Raw genomic sequence first — 18,884 nt, 5'->3', positions numbered from 1 at the left:
CTGGTTCTTAAATTTTCAGTGTGATCAAATGGTACACCGCAGGGTTTGATTTATGGTTTTTAGTTGTCTAAACTTAATAAAAGTGATAGACAAAATAGTAATAATACAGATTGAACTTATGTGTCATCAATACATTTTTCAGTGAATTATTGGTTCAGCATTTACCAGTACCTTCCTAACTAGAAGTACCCTTAAATGTTGTCTAATGTGTCTTTACAAATGAAGAATTGAAGGCTCTTGAGGCAAAGTGACTTGCCAGGGACAAACAGGAAGTACTCAGAAGAATAAATATTCAAACCTAGACTCTCTGACCCCAAATCCTATGTTCTGTCCATCATTCTGTACTTTCTTCTCTGTAAAAAGACAGAAAAAAGATCTTAGAATCTTGTAAACATTTCATTTCCATAATGTTCTCATTCTCTTGTCCTCTTTCCCTCTCTCCCTCTTCTTTTCTCTCCTTTCCCTCTCTCTTTTCTCTTGCTCTCCCTCTGTCTCTGTCTCTCTATTTCTATCTCTCTCTGTTTCACTCTCCTCTCTGTCTCTCTGTCTCTGTCTCTCTCACACTCTCTTTCTCTCATTCCCTTTCTGTCTATATCGCTTTGTTTTCCTCCCCTCTCTCTCTCTCTCTCCATTCCCCTCCCCCTCTCTTTCTCTTTCTCTCTCTCTGTCTCTCTCTGTCTGTCTCTCCCACCTCTTCTATCCCTCCTCTCTCTTTCTTCCACACCTTCTATTCCTCCTTCTTTCTCAAAACAGTATCACATATATTGAATTACATACATATATGTGTATATAAGCAGTATATTAATGGACAATCTTTCAGAAAGAGCTTCATTTTCCTGAAACAAAAAGGACCACATACTCAGATCAAACAACCTTTAATACCTTTGACTTTGCTCTAAGATCACAGGCCAAGATGGGGCTTCCTTTAGCTCAATAGAAGTCAAGAAGAGGAAGTGGAAGGTTTCTGCTGGTCAGCTCTCTGAGCTTGTGGCCGACTTCACAGGAAATCAGCCCCAAGCAGGGCCTGCGAAGGTCTTCACCAAGGGCTTTTTCTCATTCTCTGGCACACATTTGAGGATGATCTTCCAGAACCACTGACTTCTGAAAGTTTGAAGCTCTGCATCCAGGTAAAGTTGAAAGATTTCTCCCAATTGTCCAGCCCTGAATGCCCAAGTCCAAGTGTCAGAGAGGGTATTTTCTATTAGATTCCACACACAAAAAGAGACCTTGCATAAAACATTTGAAAGCTCAAGAGCAAATCTACTTTTTAAACTCAATTTTAAAAGAATTCCTCTTTCTGCAAAAGGGGGTAAATCAATATAACTACTTGTAATTTATTGAAAACCTAGATCTTTTCAACAGTAACTTTTTTGTAGTAGATGGGCTAAGGTCTCTGGTTAATTTAAAGTAGATTGTGGCAATTTCTGCCTTTCTATGCTGCCTTTTATTTTAAGGTTGCCTGAAAAGAAAAGAGCCCTACACGGACACTGCTCTGGTTTTGAACTAAAAGAGAGCAAGATCTCAGAGCTTGGAGAATAATTGTATTTTTCTTTTTAAACTATCAGCTATCTCGGTGGTGTTTAGTTTTTGTCGTTATTAATGTAACTCAATCTTTGCTAATCTTACATTGATTAACAATGGGACAACGAGGCATATTGGGTGAAGAAGTGTATAAGGGCTCCTTCTATTTTCCTAAAAATGGTTTTAACATGGAAATCGTCAACTATCCTAAGCTAAGAGGTGAGCTGACCAGCAGACACCTTCCACTGCCTCTTCTTGTCTCCTATCGAGCCAAGGGAAGCCCCATCTTGGGCTGTCATCTTAGAACAACGTCAAAGATGTTAGAGGCATTTGGACTGTTTAGTCCGACCATGGTTTTAGCAAAAAGATGAAAGATGGCTAGGCTTTTTATATATAAGATACTAAAATGAATATGTGTGTATAATTATATGCATATATAACATGTGCATGTGTATATGTATGTCTACATAATTTTGTGTGTGTGTGTGTGTGTGTGTGTGTATAATTTTATTTATGTATTACCCTTTTGAGAGAGAGAGAAGGAAGTATGAAGAGAGGAGATAAGGAGAAGGAAGAAGGGAGGGAATTTTCCCTAAAATGGTAACAATATAAAATTGGGATAAGTTTCTTTCAGAGTTAATAAACTCTATCCAATTGAAGGCCTTCAAGCAAAAGCTGAAAGACCACAGAAGGCCTGGGTTCAAAATACTAGATTTGGGTCAGAAGACTAGGATTCAAATCCAAGCCTGCCACTTGCTATTTGTATGATCTTCTTTCTCTAGGCCTTATCTATTAAATGATGGGGCAGAAGGACTAGATCAGGGGTTCTTAAACTTTTGGGGCCATACACTCCTTTGCCAGCCTGGAAAATCCTATGAACCCATTTCACAATATTTTTTTACTCATTAAAGAAAATAGTCATTTTTAGGTAGAGTTTAGTGAAAATACAGATGCAGAGGTTTTGGTCTTATATCCAAATTCATGGACTGCCCCTGAAATCTATTCAGAAGACATCAGTTCAGGTTCTAAATAACACTGGGGCAGTCACTGAAGCTCTCCAGGTCTAAGCTGTATTAGTCATCTCAATGGGCTGTATGAGAAATCTCCTTCTTAACCAATAAGCTCTTCAGGACTGTGAGTTGCAGACTACCATACATTAATATAGATTAATTTAAACATCTTTTTAAAAGAAGATCATCCCCCTGGAGAAGTGTTCCTGTATTGATCGAATGACATTTCCCTACTGGTCTCACTGAGCTGTTTGGAGGATCAAATGAGATAATCTATGTAAAGTACTTTGTAAACGACAGCATTTCACTGAAATGTCAGCTATCATTGTTTTCCTTCTCTAAAGTCTTTCTGCCAAGCTTCTTCCCAGCCTAGAGGTGACCCTGGATTCTTCTAGGCTTTGACAGTGAAATATAAATGCAAACTCATCCTACCAAGCTGCAGAAGCTTAAAGCTCAGGGCTAACAGTGAATTAGTGTCTGTCCAAAATCGGACCGTAATAAGTTCAGAAAGGATGCTTTGGCTTTTGTTTTATCTCAATAAATTCAGAAAGACTTTTTCTTGTGTATTATTTGGTCAGTGAATGAAACTCATAAATCTTTCCATTTCATAGAGAGCTTGAGATGTGCATCTCCGCCATTAGAATCATGGATTATTAAAGTATTGAAGAAAGCAACAGCATCATCATCATCACTATCACCATCAATAATCACAACAAGGTATGTGTTCTTCAGCTAATACATTGAGAGCAGAAAAAGATCTGAAAAATCATCTAGGCCCAATGCTTTTTTTTTCAAGATAAAGAAATGTAAGGTCAAGAAATATAAAATTACTTGGACAGGGTAAAACAAATAATGGTCTGTGCAGCAGCGTGAAATTGAGCCAGGCTTTTGTGAAGAAACAGCAGTTTCCACAGCACGTTCGGCACATACTGATTCCCTTTTTTTTTTTTTAACTAGCCATAACATGAAATTTCCCATCTCATCAACTTCTTAGCCTCGGTTTTTTAAAAGGGTTAAGTCATTGACAAAGAGAGATAAGAAACTGAATGGAAATTAGTTCTGATTAGGAATCACAACAGACAGAAATAAAACGCTGAACATATGGAGAGCTAACTACCTAGGCTTCTTTGTCTGGGAGTAAAAGAATGTGTCAGAATAAGCATCAACAATGTGTTTGTGTTTTTATTCCCTGCTTTCTCTACCCTTTTTCTAAGGTTTTATATTTTGTTCTGGACAAAGTACTTCTGAGACGATTGTCATAATTATTTTCTCATCGGTATTAACATATGCACATACTATTAAAAAGTTTCCATGTATTATATAATCCAATCTTCATGACGAACCTTGGTATCAGTCTCATTTTGCAGATACAGAAATCTAAGCCCCAAATGGCACAGCTGATAGGTCACAGAATCATGGAATTTTAAAATCTAGCACATAGGACTTAGAACATAAGCTAATAGAGTGAAAAGAAACCCCAGAACATGGAAGATATAAAAAGAGAGTGTTAGGATCTGTAGGAACGGAATATTGGAAATGGAATGGGTCTCAGAAACGATCTCCTTATTTCACACGTGGGGTAACCAAGGCGAGGAGAGATGAATTATTTGCAAAAGCTCTTGTGGAATGTTAGCAGGGGAGCTTTCCGCCAAGAGGGAGGCAGCTGGGGCTCAAACCCAGATCTTCTTACCATTTTCAACAAGCTGCCGTCCGGTCTTTGCACTTGCAGAAACGCGGTCACAGCTTTGCTCTCACAATGGAACGTCTGTGACGGTTTGAGACTCCCCAGTGCACTGCAAATGATAACAAAATGCTTATGTGAGATTGGCTCATTGTTTTCAATAGCTCCATTCATTTAAAATACCTCGTTCTAAACTTGTATTGACTAGAAATGACCTTCCAGTGTCAGGCTGACAACATGAGTGGTTGCTGGTTTTGCTGTTTTGTTCTTTCAGTAAAAATGAACTGAATGATCCCCACCTAGCAGGGGTGACTATACGTGGTCACTGGCTTCAAAGAAATCCAAGGCGTTCATATAAAAGTGGGATCTCCCTGATTTCTCTGACTTCTGAAGGCAGAAGTTGGGCCAATGGGTATAAGGACTTAGGGTTGCATATTAAGAGGCTTCCTATCAAAAAGGGCTACCCCCTGAGCCATGAGGTTCCTCATCATTGGAGGAGAATCCACATCAAATTTTGAGGGGTTAGATGATCACTTGAAGCCAATGGACAGAGAGGTTTCCAGCCTCAGAAAGGAGCTAAGAGTTCCTCTAATTTTCCCATTTGAATATTTATCAACTTTATGGACAGCAGTCCCAAAAAAACTGGTATTTTCACATTAGCCTTATTTATAATCACAATGTTGTCATTTCTGAAACCATTGTCTTTCGTGACACTATTTTCTAAAAACTAAACAAACAAACAAAAAAATAGAATGAGCGGAGAAAGAAAATGACAGCTGTAGATGAAAGAGATAAAGACAGAGAGGGAGGAAGAAGACAGATAAAGAGGCAAATACAATTTTAAAGAGTAGGCAGAGACCAAGACAGACAAAGAAAGGCATCCTTTCAGTGGCTGATTTATCAGTTCACTACTTATTTTTCTTCAATTGTTCTTTAATGCTAAGTATGGTCAGTGGCAATGGAATTATCAGACACAGATGACTCAAAATCCAAGCACACACACACACACACACACACACACACATACACACACACACACACACACACACACACACACACACAAAATCTACTAGAGGCCCTGGAGAAGACAAATGTAGAAACTAATGATTAGATTGAGTCATTTGAGATTTTATTAAAGATCTTTTACAATTAAAAAAAAACCGGCACAAAGACACACTGCCCCAAGACCCTGGTGGGAACAAATCCTTAGCAAAGTCAGTTATAAAATCACCAAAAATGTTTCCTCTTTAATGGCAGAAAATCTAGGGGTAGAGTCTATTTTGTTCTTTGAAAAAAAAATCTATCCTAAATATCCACTTCAAATCTTTCCATTTATTGGAAAGCTAATAAGATTTAACGTAATATTTAATTAAATCGAGCTGATTTTCTTGAGTCCAGGGTGGAATTTTTTTAATCTGCTCAGCCTACATCTCTTCCCCCATACACATATCTCTGAAATGTATTTCTCCCACTCTAAAAGAAAAAAAAGGGCCTTCTCTGAATCACCTCCAAATAAACAGCTCTCCTGATCTGAGCAAAGTTGATTTCAACTTCTTGCTTACAGTAAAAAAGATGAGGTTTGGGGGGGCTGGTGGTTTTTTTATTCCAACACATACATCATTTTGGACAGGGCTGAAATGATTCTGTGAAATCTGGAGAATCAAATGTGTTGTCCTTAGCAACAGTGAAATGTGTTGCATTTTAACTTGGCAAATAAGGAACAAAGAGTGCCCACAGAGGCCTACGCTGCCAGCCCTGCTAGACATCTTTGCCCCAGACTGCCATCTTTCTGTCCCCTGGACACCCCTTGTCTTTTTCTGCATCTTGACATTTTCCTGGGCTGTTTCTTCCACTGAATCCTGGCTGCTGCACCCCCGTCTTTGCCTGTTGCACTTCCACCCAACTTGAAGGCCATGTCCAATATCACCCCAGTGCTCTCCCCTCAGAACCCAGCGCCTTCATTAGTGCAGCAATCATGCAGTTTGGGTGTTCCAGTCTCCACGCTGAAGCTTTAACCATACTCTGCTTTAGGAGAGGACTCTTTGGAGATGATTTTCTCCTTCTAGACCCATGGCACCCTGCTTTGTAACTCTCTCAGGAATCTCTCCATATTTACCTGGAATAGCTGTGGCTGGGGCTCTGTCCTCACAGGCACAAAAATCACATAATAATGGGAGCCACCAGGCAAGTCACTCACTTAGGAATCTCCATGAGAATATTAAGGGCAGAAAAGAAGTCCCTGACCAGGGAGTGGCCGATATTCAGTAAAACCATGTATCCTATTCCCTTTCCTTCAGCCTTCGAGTGTCTCATCTTTCTCCAAGCCCCTTCAGAAGAGAGACTTCTCTTGTCCCTTCCAACATGGCAGCTTTGCCCATTTCAATACAGTGTGGTTCCACATAAAAAATTAAATGGAAAATTTTTGAAAATAGACCGCATGTAAAGGCAAGCAGATGATGCAGAAGAAGTTTAGAAATTCATAAATGCATGAAATATGTGTGTGGTATTATTGTACAATATCAACATATTTTATCTTTTTTTTTTCCTGAGGCTGAGGTTGAGTGACCTGCCCAGGGTCACACAGCCAGGAAGTGTTAAGTGTCTGAGGCCAGATTTGAACTCAGGTCCTCCTGACTTCAGAGCTAGTGCTCTAACCACTGCCCCACCTAGCTGCTCTCCATAATTTATCTTTTAATATCTTTAAATACCATAATTATTCAGACTTCTCCAGTCCCAAGGAAGGCCAACTATGTTTACATGGCTTGTTCAGATTGCAGGGGCGCCACAGCCCTCAACAAACTGTCTCTACAAACAATAGAGACGGAGGGTGCAGGAGGCAGAGCATTGGACCTGGAATCAAAAAGATTTAAAAATCAAATCCAGTCCCAGATAGTTAGTAGCTGTGTGACCCTCAAGTCCCTTCATGTCTATGTGCACATATTTGCCCATCTGTAAAATGGGGATAATAATAATCCCCATCTCCAAGATTGTTGTGAGAATCAAATGAGATGATTTTTGTGAAATGCTTTGCAAATCTTACATAGATGTGCACTGCTATTGTTAGGGCCTAACACAGTGCTCTAAACACAGTAGGAATTCAATAAATGATTACTAGTTAAATCTGTTAAATTGTCATTCTGTTCCCCATTCCCTACCCCTATTCTCACCTCCCTGGACAGTATTAATTCCTTGAATGGTTTTTCCTTTTGTATTTGGCCATTCTCGGTGCCTCCTTAAGTGCATTATTATTGTTATCTCATTTTTAAAAACACCAGATCCACACTACTATTTTTTCTACGTTTGAAGAGTAAGAAGTAACTGAGTAGATCTTTTTTCCAAATAGTTTTCACTTTCCTTATCCCACCCCTCCTTCAAATACTTGGTCTATGATGTCTTTTTTTCCTTCATGAAATATTCATTTAGGGTAAGGTTAAATCCTGAAGAAATATTTATGAAAAAAAATTGTACAGCACAACCCAGAAAAACAAAGGATTTCCCTGGATAATGAGCATTCTCCAGGATGGGGAGGAAGTCTGATTTACAGGCTTGGGGGCTTTCACTTTTGTAAACTTTCTTCTGTATCATGTGGGTATTAATTATTTTTGGATTAAGTCTGGTACCCACACCTAATCTATTTCCAAATAGATGCTTTTACTTACAAACTGTGTGTGTGTGTGTGTGTGTGTGTGTGTGTGTGTGTGTGGGTGTGGGTGTGTGTGGGTGTGTGTGGGTGTGTTTCTGGGAGACTCAACAGCCAACTTAGAGGGTATCCTGGCCCTGCCATCCTGAATAGACATCTGTGTTTTCTGGGGAACATTAGGCACAATTTGGTTTATTCTATTGTCTTTTTTCAGTTCATTTGAGGTGAAAACAGGCAAACAAAAGGAAAAAGGGGGAGGGCATCTTAGTGAGAGAAGTTATGAGTTTACTATTATATAATACTATTATTATACTATTATATAAAAAAACCAATCATTAAATTAAAATCCAGGTTTTTCTCCTTTGTTATTTAAGAACCAGTCCTCACAAAAAATAAAAAATAAAAATACAAAACAGTATCTGAAGGGTGTAACTGATTGATGAGATGTCCCTAAGTCTTGGGGAACACACTGTTCCTTCTTGGGCCAGATCCCACACAAGTGGGAGATCGTACTTCTGTCTAGAGTACACACAGAATCTAGTATAGGCAAATTCTTACCCCCAAAGGAAATGAGTCCCTGTCCTAGTAGTCCTCCCTTATTAGAGATTAGAGTGATTCAGCTCATGAAAGAGAAAATCAACTAGAGTGCTCTAGATGGAGATGGATTCCCCTGTCCAGATTGTTAGAGGTAGCTAAGCCCCAAGATCAAGCCACATTCTCAGCTGGAGGGGCTGTAAAGACTTCCAGACCAGCTTCTTATTAAATTCCCACCAATTAGGGTTGATTTTCAGTTGTCAAGGGAATTCCCTTTCAAGGATTATTTAAAGCTTTCAGGCTCTCTCTTCTGTCTTTGGTTACTGAAACCACTGACCATCAATATATTAAATATTAGTTAACTTAATAAATGAATCATTAATTACCCAGAAACTCTGTCTCTCAGGATGTTTTTATTCAACACACTAAATAATTGAGATGTCAAAACAGCTGTTTCTCTCTCCTCATCATAAAAAACTGACTAGTGGACTGTCTAAGATCAAACCCATCTTTACCCAAGGAGCAGAGCCAAGTTAATTGGGCTACACAGGATTAATATAACCTTGAGACACTAAAAATCTAAGAATGACATGAAAGCTTGGCTCAAACAAGAGATGGGCATTGTTTTTGCCCCAAAGAAAATTCCTTAAAGTCTCTATGGAAGCAAAGCCGAAAATCGGGGACATGCCGAAGTGACGGCTCACCTACCTCTCCATCTTTCAAAGTTGGTCTGCCTCACTCTCATGGGTCTTTAATAAATCTTCCAGAGAACCTAGAACTATGTGCCCTTCAAAATAAGGAAAGAGTGTCTCTCCTCTCCAAACCTGTTGTGCCAATGATGCCCTTTCTACAGAAATTCTCTCCATCAGTTAGGAAAGTTTTATGAAATAATGCTCAGCTATAAACTCAGATTATCCTTGAAAAACTCAAAGATGCTGCCCTATAATATACTTTCAACTCTGGCAGAGCTGGACTACTTTCATTTGCATTTTTTCATTAATGCTCTTGAGATTCTTGACTTTTTATTCTTCCAGATGAACTTTGTTATTACTGTGTCTAGATCTTTAAACATTTCTTGGAAGTTTGATTGGTATGGCACTGAATAGGTAGATTAATCTAAGTAGTATTGTCATTTTTTATTATATTCATTCATCCGATTACCCACGAACACTTGATATTTTTCCAATGGATTAGATCTGATTTGATTTGTGTGAAAAGTGTTTTATAATTGTGTTCATATATTTTCTGACTTTGTTTTGGGAGGTAAACTGCCAAATATTTTATATTATCTACAGTTATTCTAAGTGGAATTTCTCTTTGTATCTTTTGCTGCTGGACTTTGTGGATAATATAGAGAAATGCTAGTGATTTGTGTGAATTTGTTTTGTATCCTGCAACTTAGATAAATTTGTGTATTGTTTCTAGTAGTTTTTTTAGTTGATTCTGTAGAATTCTCTAAGTATATCATCATATCATCTGAATCTCTATCAAGGTTTTGCAAGGGTCAGTGTTGAAAAATTATTCATGCATATGTTTTGAAAATAAATATCTTTAATAAAATAAAATAAAATTAGGAAAATAAATTAAAAATTTAAAAAGAAAAATTCAATGAGACATTTTAAAGATTGAGGATATCTGCCATCATTTTTAAAAGCTAGGCTTAAGTGAACACATACAAATGTCTGGATCCAATTCACTAAATGTGCTTCCAAATTACACTAAAATTGTACATAAGATAGAAATTGCCAATATAATGAGAGGCTCTTTTTATTTTAGTTGATAGTTTAAGAAATGTGAATGTAAGTGGACTAGAAAGTTTTCACCAACAAATAAGGTCTGGTGGAGAGGTAAATTACATGTTCTCAGGTTTTAGAATGGCCATCCCTTCCCATCCTTCAAAAGGGCCATAGAGTATGCCTTTGCTTTTTTATTGTGTTTTTAAATAACACCAGCTTCTAGTTTTACTTATTAGGTAAATGGTTTTTTCTTTCAATTTTAGTAATCTCTCTTTTAATTTTAAGAATTTCCAATTTGAGATTTTTTATTTGTTCTTTTTTTAGTGATTTTTTTTTTAGTTACATGCCCAATTCATTGATCTATTTTTTCTCTGTTTTAATGACATAAGCAATTAGAGATGTAAAATTTCCCCTAAGTACTGCTTTGGCTGCATTCTATAAATTTTGGTACATTGTCATTTTCCTTAATGAAATTATCAATAGTTTGACTCACTTGTCTCTTTTAAGATGAAATTATTTAATTTCCAATTAAGTTTAATCTCTTTCCATTGTCTATTATTGAATGTAATTTTTATTGCATTGTGATCTAAAAAAAAATGTGTTTATTATTTCTGCTTTTAAGCATTTGGTTATAGTGTTTTATGTCCTAATACAGAGTGAATTTTTGTATATACTGCTGAGAAAAAGATGTATTCCTTTCTATTCCTATTCTCCAAAGATCTATCTCATTTAACTTTTCCAGAATTTTATTTTCCTCCATAACTTCTTTCTTGCTTATTTTTCTGGATTAAATTTTGAGAGCAGAAAATTGAGGTCTTTTACTAATATAATTTTATTATCTGTCTTTCAGACATTATCTATTATTATCTAAATATCTACATATTCTGCAACATTCAACTTTTTCAAAAATTTAGATGCTATACCATTGGCTATGTATGTGTGTACATATTTAGTACTGATATGACTTCATTGTCTATGGAACCTTTCAGTAAGATAATTTTCTTCTTTTTCTCTTTTAATTAAATCTATTTTTGCTTTTGTTTTGTCTGAGATCATGATTACTACCCTGGCTTTTCTTGCTTCAGTTGAAGCATAATAGATTCTGCTCTAGCCCTTTAACCTTGTGGGGATCTCGCTGCTTCAAATGTGTTTCTTGTAAACAATGTATTGTAGGATTCTGGGGGGGGAGCTAATCCATTCTGCTATCTACTTCTGTTTTGTGGATGAATTTATCCCATTCATATTTATAGTTATGATAACTGGGTATTTCTCTTTCCATCCTGTTCTATTTTGTTTGTTTATTCCTCCCCTTATTACCTCCTGTCCTTTCCCTTCTCACAAATATTTTACTTCTGATCGCTGCCTTTTCCAATATACCTTCCCTTTTGTCAGTCATCCATCCCCCTTCTATCATCCTCATTCCTTTTTACTTCTTTATAGAGTAAGATAGATCCCTATATTCAACTAAGTGTATATGTTATTCCCTCTTTATGGTAATTCTAAAGAGAGTAAGTTTTCAGCTTTACCTGTCATCTCACTGCCCCCACCCTCATCTTCCCCTCTATTATAATAACTTTTTCATTCCTTTCTTATATGGGATAACTAACTCATTCAATCTCCCCCCTTCCTTCTTCAAGTTTGATTTTCTTTTTCACCACTTTCTCTTGTTTTGGGGGCTATCTTTTTATCCAAATCACATTATATCTAAACCCTCTGTTTACAAAATCCCTAATTGCTCTCATAATAATAAAGTTGCTAAGAGTTAGTAATATAATCTTGCCATAAAGAAAAAAATAAACAATTTAACCTTATTGAATATGCTTTCCCTTTTTTGTTTCATTTTTTACCTTTTTATGTTTCCCTTGAGTTTTCTATTTGAAAGTCAAAATTTTTATTTACTTCTAGTCTTTTAATTAGAAATATTTGGAAATCCTCTATTTCATTAAACATCCATTTTTTTCCTGAAATATTATATACAATTTTGCTAGGTAGGTGATTTTTGGTTGCAATTCTAACCCCCTTATCTTCTAGTGTATGATATTCTAAACCTTCCACTTCTTTAATGTGGAAGCTGTCAAATCCTGTATAATCCTAACTGTAGCTCCAATATATTTGAATTATTTCTTTTTGGCTGTTTTCTCTTGGATCTGTGAGCTCTGGAATTTGGCTATTATGATCCTGGGAGTTTCCATTTGATACTGTCCTTCAAGTAATGATGAACGAATTTTTTCAATTTCTATTTTACCCTCTGGTTCAAATATATAAAGGCAGATCTTTCCGATAATTTCTTGTAAGATGTTGTCTAGACCTATTCATTTTTCTCTTTTTCTTTGTCTTCCTTCTTTCCTTTCTTTCTTTTTTTCCTTTTTTTCTTTTTTTCGTCATGACTTTCAGGTAGTCTAACAATTATTATGTTATTTCTCCTGGATCTATATTCTAGATCAGTTGTTTTTCCAATGAGAAATTTTCAATTTTCTTCTATTTTTTTTTTTACTTTTTTTTTTTTTTTTTTTTTTGGTTTATCCTATCTTGATGTCTCATAGAATCACTAGTTTCTACTTACTCAATTCTAATTTTTAAGGAATTGTTTTCTTCAGTGAGCTCTTGTACTTCCTTTTCCATTTGGCCAATTCTATTTTTAGGAGGTTATTAGCCTAAGTCTTGATATATCTTTTCCAAAGGTATTGACTCTTTTTCATGATTTTCTTATGTTGCTCTCATTTCTTTTCCCAATTTTTCACCTACTTCTCTAATTTGCTTTTTTAAACCTTTTTAATGCTTTTTCAGGAATTCATTTTGGGCCTGAGACCAAATTCTATTTTTCCTTGAGGCGTCACATGGAGTCATTTTGATACTATTGTTCTCTTCTAAATTTATGCCTTGAGCCTTCCTATCACCATAGTAACAGTCTATAGTTACTCTTTTTTGTTTCTTGTTCTTTTTCATTTTTTTCTGCTTATTTTCTGCGACTTGATGCTTTTATGAAACTGTGGCTCTGGTCTTTCACTGTCCTTAATTTTTTTGTGCATTGGGCCTCTGGGCCTTATTGTTGGCTCTCATGGGCTTACTTTCTCTAGAGAGTAGGCTTCTCTTCTGGCTTTTCCTGGGTTGGGGCCTCCCTAGTGGCCTCTCCTGGGTATGGGGGTTAGCTAATGGCCTGCTCCAGGGATAGGACCTTGGTACTGGATTGCTATGGAAACAGGATCTCTCTTCTGACAAGTTCCAGGAGCAGGGTCTTGCTCTTGGCCCACTTGCTTGTCAGCAATGGGGTCTGAACCACTGGTGGGTTGTTCTGGGAGTGGGGTCAATAGTGGGCTTCCTGTGCTGCAGGGACTACTGACTTGTCCAAGAGGCTGCTGGTTTGCAACAGAGTGTCCTTGCTGGTGGCTTGTCCCAGGCCACACAGCCGTTCTTGGACCTTATTCCTCTTACCCGCAATGAGACAGAAATTTCCTGCTGGTTGTTCAGGTGCCTCCCTGCTCCTAGACCAATTCTGAGGTGATTTCCTAGGTGTTTGGGAAGACTTCAGAGGGCTCCTTCCTCTTCTTAGCATCCCTTGTTTTTACTTTTCAAGCTCAAGTAAATGAAATTATAGTTTCTTCTGAAAATTTACCAGAGAATTTTGTGACCCATTTTTATGATATTAAAGAAATATTAGGGACATTACAAATCTAGGGCAAGAAATAACTGCTGTTTAAGGGACCTTGGGAGCCATCTAGTCAATTATGCACAAGCTACCCAGTGAGCTGACACTGGCATGGCACCATCCATTGAAAGCCAGCCTTGGAGCAGAAAGTTCTGGGTTCTGGTTCCGAACTCTAGTTATATGACTATGGGCAAGACACTTGACCGTTGGGTTTCTGAGGCACCTCTCTTAAGGCTACAAGTTACAGGAGATGTGGCAAAGGGATTTTCTATGCTCTAAGAACTGCCAGAACTTGTCTCCTCCCAATGAAATCATTGTTCACAGGCCAAGACTAAGATAAAAACATGGACTAATAAATATCGACATCCTCTGTCACAGATGATGTCACCTTCCATGATTCAGAGGGCAAGGATTGGAAACCAGATAGAGAGAGGGAACCCATGTTTTAATTAATAGGCTTTAAAATGAAGAACCTTTAGTCATACAAGATTTGTAGTCCTCTAATATATGGCCTTTTGAGGTTACGGTTTCACATATAATCCTTCTTTTTCGGTTCTATTTTGTACATGGAAATATGCATTTAGTAGGAAGAAAGCACTTGGAAAAAATAAAAAAAAATTTTAATGTATTTACCAGTTGGAAATCACCACTCTTCTTATTTTATAAAACTAGAAAGCCAAGGAAAATCCAAGTATAACTAGGACACAAATCTTTATTTGGGGTCAGAGAGCCCTGAGTTTAAAACCAGTCTCAGATGTTTGCTAGCTGTGTGACTGTAGGAAAATGAATTGATTTCTCTGAGCCTCAATCAGAATTGTTATCCTTTATAAAGCTATTTTATCAATTTACCCAGAGAATGGATTGGAGAGACAGAAGTCAGATGTAGAGAAGAAAGTTACGAGACTGTTATTGTAGTCCCAGGGATAGACAGTGAAGCCATATCCTAAGTAAGAACAAGGATAAAGAGAAAGACACAAAGATCTTAGAGAAATGAAACCGACTGTTTTGATGTGGGGAGCAAGGGGGAAAGTAGTACGAAGGATGCCTGCGAGGTTACAGACTCAGGTAGCCAGAAGGGGGGCGATGCTCTCCACAGAGGGAGAGGAGTTTGAAAGGGAAGCTGGTTTAAGAAGAAAAGAAGGTATTCTTCAGGACATGTGGAGTTTGAGAGGCCTAGGGACTAGAGGGCAACTGGATGGCACAGTGGATACAGTGTCCAGCCTAGAGTTGGGAAGACTCATCCTCCTGGGTTCAAATATAGTCTCAGATACTTCTTGGCTGTGTGATCCTGGGCAAGTCACTTCAAGTGTTTTCCTCAGTTTACTCATCTATAAAATGAGCAGGAAAAATAAATGATGGATCACTGCAGTATCTCTGCCCAGAAAATCCCAAATGGGGCATGGAGAGTTATACCCAACTGAAAAACAACTGAACAACAACAGGGGTTATCAAGGCAGAGCAGCTCCAGGGAAGCCAGGAGGAAAGGGACCCAACATTCAAAGCGTCCGTCAGCTTAGTCCAAGGCAGTGAAAACTGGGGAGAGGGCCATCAATTAAAAGGAACTGGTGATCTTAGAGAAATTAGATTCCATCCGTGCTGGCGTCAGAAGCCAGCATGAAAGGGGTTGAAAGTCAGTGGAAATGGAAGCGGTGAACAGAGCTGATTATTTCTAGGCGTTTGGCAATGGAAGGAGAGAGAGAGAGAACAATCACTTGAAAGGAAGCAGAATAAAGAAGGGTTTTTTTAAATATGAGGAGGCCAGAGTGTATTAATAAGGAGAAAGAAAAGGAGGCTGAAAATAAAAGAAAGTGGGAATGATCCAGTAGCAAAGTTACTAGAGGGGAGAGGAGAGATTGAAACCTGTGGCAGAAGTGGAGGAACTGGTTTGAGCAAGGAGCAGAGCTCCCCTCTTCCTCAGAGATGGGAATAAAAAAGGAAAAAACAGGGAGCATGTGGAGCCATATTAAGGTTTAGAGCAGAAGAGGAGAAATTCTCAGCAGATGGCCTCTGTGTTCTCAGACAGCAAAGACATCTGCTGAAAGCAAGAGAAGCTTGGGAGCTGGAAGTAAAAAGAGAAAGTCTGCAATGGCCATTGAGGCCAGAGCCACGGAATACTTGGAGAGAGAGTCATGACCTTAGTGCACACAAGTTAGGCTCACTGTAATGGGCCCAGGCAGCCCAGCGGAGTGACTTACTCCACTTTCCAACCCATCTAACCAGTGTATCATACAATCTAGATCTCGCCATCTTGTCTCCAAAGCTGGCCGTCAACGGTCCAGCTGAATCTATACCATTACCCTGAGCTACAAGGCCAGTGACCCTGCCAAAGGACATAAGCATGCTCTTGTAGAGGTTTGGGGAGGGGGAGGTACTTTAATCACCTCTTATTGTTTATAATTAGTAACTTCACAGCAGGCTATACCACCGTGTGTATGTTATTCTTATCTTTAAAAATGGTTGCACTTTCTGGTTCAGCTTTTCGTCTAACTACCCATGGGACCTTAGACGAGCCAAATACTGTCTGGAGGTTATAATTTTCTTATTTGAAAAATAGAGGCTAAGTGAATAGAAATGACAGATCACCCCATATTGAGAAAGCAGCTCACAGCTCCGGAACGGGTCTGGATTAACCAACCTCATGGGATGTAAAAATGACCTTTGCCTCCTTGCTCTGTGACCCTAGCCAATGAAGCTAACTTCCCTTAAAGACTTTGGTTGTGGAGTTTGGACTATCTCCTTGAGCTCTTGGAGTTTTTCCTCCAAATGAAGCTAACTGGCTCCTCAAGTTAGGGAGCTGTGACCTCGGTATCCTTAGCACTTTCTTTAATAAATGAATGAATGAGAAGATAACAAAGGTAACAAAGGGAGACCTTATTCCTGGAATTAGACAACAAGCAACGTTGCCATCTAATGGTTTTTTGGGCCAATAATACAGGACATTCTCTAAGTACTCATAAAGTACAGGCTCAGAATAAGGGAAGATGGGTAGGACAGTAGAGAGTGTCTAGAGTAGGGAAGACTCACGCTCTTGAATTCAAATCTGGCCTTAGATACTTCCTAGCTGTCTGACCCTAGGCATTTCACTTCACATTGTTTGCCTCAGTCTTCTCATCTGTAAAAGGAGTTGGAGAGGGAAATGGCCAACCACTCCATATGCCAAATGGACTCACGAAGAATGGACTGAAAAATGGCTGAACAGGAGACTGGGGGGACAAGAGGACCATTCAGGAGAGGAAAGAAGCAGATGGAAAGTCAGGACCTAAGTTTGGGATAAAAAGCATAACCATCTGCAAGATAGAAACCCATCCCCGTGGCGACAGAAACAATTGTCAGGCAAAGCTATGGAATCTGAATTTCACATCAGTTTCTGACCTGGACTTTATTAGCACAAAGCTTTGTAGCCATCGAGTCCAGAGATCCGATTTTAAAATGAGGGAATGACTGAAGCCTTCATTAAGCTCTGACACTGTCCAAGCACTCCTCTCTTGGACCTCATTTTACCCCCTTTACTGGTCTATGAGGTCTAAGATTCCTTCTAACTCGATATTCTCCATTCTATGTCTCCTCCCTCCCCACAAATGACTTCCCCAAACTTTGACTCCAAGTCTGGTGTTTTCCCATTATCCCATTCACACACTATGATTTTTCCAGACCAACACTGACTGGGCCCCGGTCTTTCCCCTAAGTTCCTAGGGAGGGTGGCCCAGCCAGTGTCCTCAGTCACCATTTCTCCCTCCAACACAGTTAGTCTCTTTTCCCCCGGCATTACTTCTGTGCTTTGGCTGTTTCCCCTTCCCCATGGGTTTTTTTTAATTGTATTGGTCCTTTTTCCACGTTATTCATTTTCTATCTTGATACATTCTTATTATCTTTGTCACAGGAAAGGAGCTGAGGGATTTTTCTCCTCACCAACAGGCTCCTTTATAACTTTCCATTCCACCAAACTGAGTGAAATGTCCCCGGCAACTCCCACACTGTCATTTACCTTACGGATGCCCAGTTTTGATCTCTCTCATTCACTGTTCGGTTTACTCTTTGTAAAAATGCAAAAATATAGAAAAGTGGAGAAAAACACCTAGTTGTTTCTGAGTACAAAGGAACGGCAATAGCAATAACCCTGTTACGGACATACTCCTGGCAGCCCCAAACTTTAAATACCCCAATTACTCTCTGAAACAGAAGCTCCCTTATTAATTATTAATGTTCAGTGATATCGGTCATGTCCAATTCTCCATGACTCCAGCTGAGGGATTCTTGGCAAAGGCAATGGAGGAGTTTGGCACTTCCTTCTCAAGCTCATTTTACAGATGAGGAAACTGAGGCAGGGCAGGTGAAGTAACTTGCCCAGAGCCACACCAGATCTGAACTCAGGAAGATGACTGGTACCTGTAAGATAAAATGCAAACCCTCTGCTGCCACTCAAGGCTTCCTGCCATCCGACTCCAACCAACCTTCTGAACTTGGGTTCACAGTCTTTCTCACAGGGTTAAAGTGCACTCCTCCTTACCTCTGGACCCCATCCTATGGTTCTTCTCCTTCCCTGCCTTGCTGGTCCTGTGCTTTCTCTCCGATATCATCTGTAACCACATCCTCCACGAAGCCTGCCCTGATGTGTCCCATCTGAAATACCACCACCACCCCCGGATCTCTAAGAGCACGCTCTCTCAGGCCAAAACGTGCGTTAAATGCCAGCTGTAAAATGAGCCAGAGAAGGCACTGACCAACCATTCCAGAATCTCTGCCAAAAAAACCACACCTGGGGTCACAGCCGAACAACAGCTGGGCCTTCAGGCACCGACAAGTTAGCCCATCACCTGCTAGGGTTAGATCTAACCCTGACTCTGACCCTGACCCGAACCCTGACCCTGACCCTAACCCTGACCCCGACTAAAAGTTCACTCCATTCTACCCACTGCCCCCAACCAGTCACTTCCTCCATTTCAGCAGTAATTTCCTCCTGGGCATGGAGGTGGGAGGAATAGGTCCTACTCTAGATCCTGGTATCTCATGGGGGAAAAAAAATCACCCCAAGTTGAACAAAGAGCAGAGCTGTGCTCTGAAAGCCAAGGCCCGACTCTGGCTCTCGCTCAGGAGGCCTCGTGGATTTTTCTGAGCA

At 39.1% G+C, this 18,884-nt stretch overlaps 1 protein-coding gene and 1 long non-coding RNA gene across 3 annotated transcripts in view; one reads left to right on the top strand and one right to left on the bottom strand.

Annotated features, from left to right (window-relative positions):
* Positions 1 to 1,000: 1,000 nt before the first annotated feature.
* The window catches only part of CLNK (cytokine dependent hematopoietic cell linker), a 177,218-nt gene continuing 159,334 nt past the window's right edge, over positions 1,001 to 18,884 (top strand). The window contains exons 1-2 of the mRNA XM_074274809.1: positions 1,001 to 1,127; positions 3,143 to 3,248. The gene's annotated coding sequence lies outside the window, so the exon portion shown is untranslated. The remainder of the gene's footprint in view (positions 1,128 to 3,142; positions 3,249 to 18,884) is intronic.
* LOC141546758 (uncharacterized) overlaps positions 1,053 to 18,884 on the bottom strand; it is a 146,914-nt gene continuing 129,082 nt past the window's right edge. For both annotated transcript variants that reach the window (XR_012483413.1, XR_012483414.1), the window contains 2 exons: positions 4,222 to 4,324; positions 1,053 to 1,161 (listed from right to left, as the gene is read on the bottom strand). This is a non-coding gene — a long non-coding RNA (uncharacterized LOC141546758). The remainder of the gene's footprint in view (positions 1,162 to 4,221; positions 4,325 to 18,884) is intronic.

Source organism: Sminthopsis crassicaudata, chromosome 6 (genome assembly GCF_048593235.1).
Source record: "Sminthopsis crassicaudata isolate SCR6 chromosome 6, ASM4859323v1, whole genome shotgun sequence".
Classification (NCBI taxonomy): Eukaryota; Metazoa; Chordata; class Mammalia; order Dasyuromorphia; family Dasyuridae; genus Sminthopsis; species Sminthopsis crassicaudata.
Note: the sequence above shows the minus strand (reverse complement) of the source record. Positions and strands in the feature narration are given on the sequence as shown.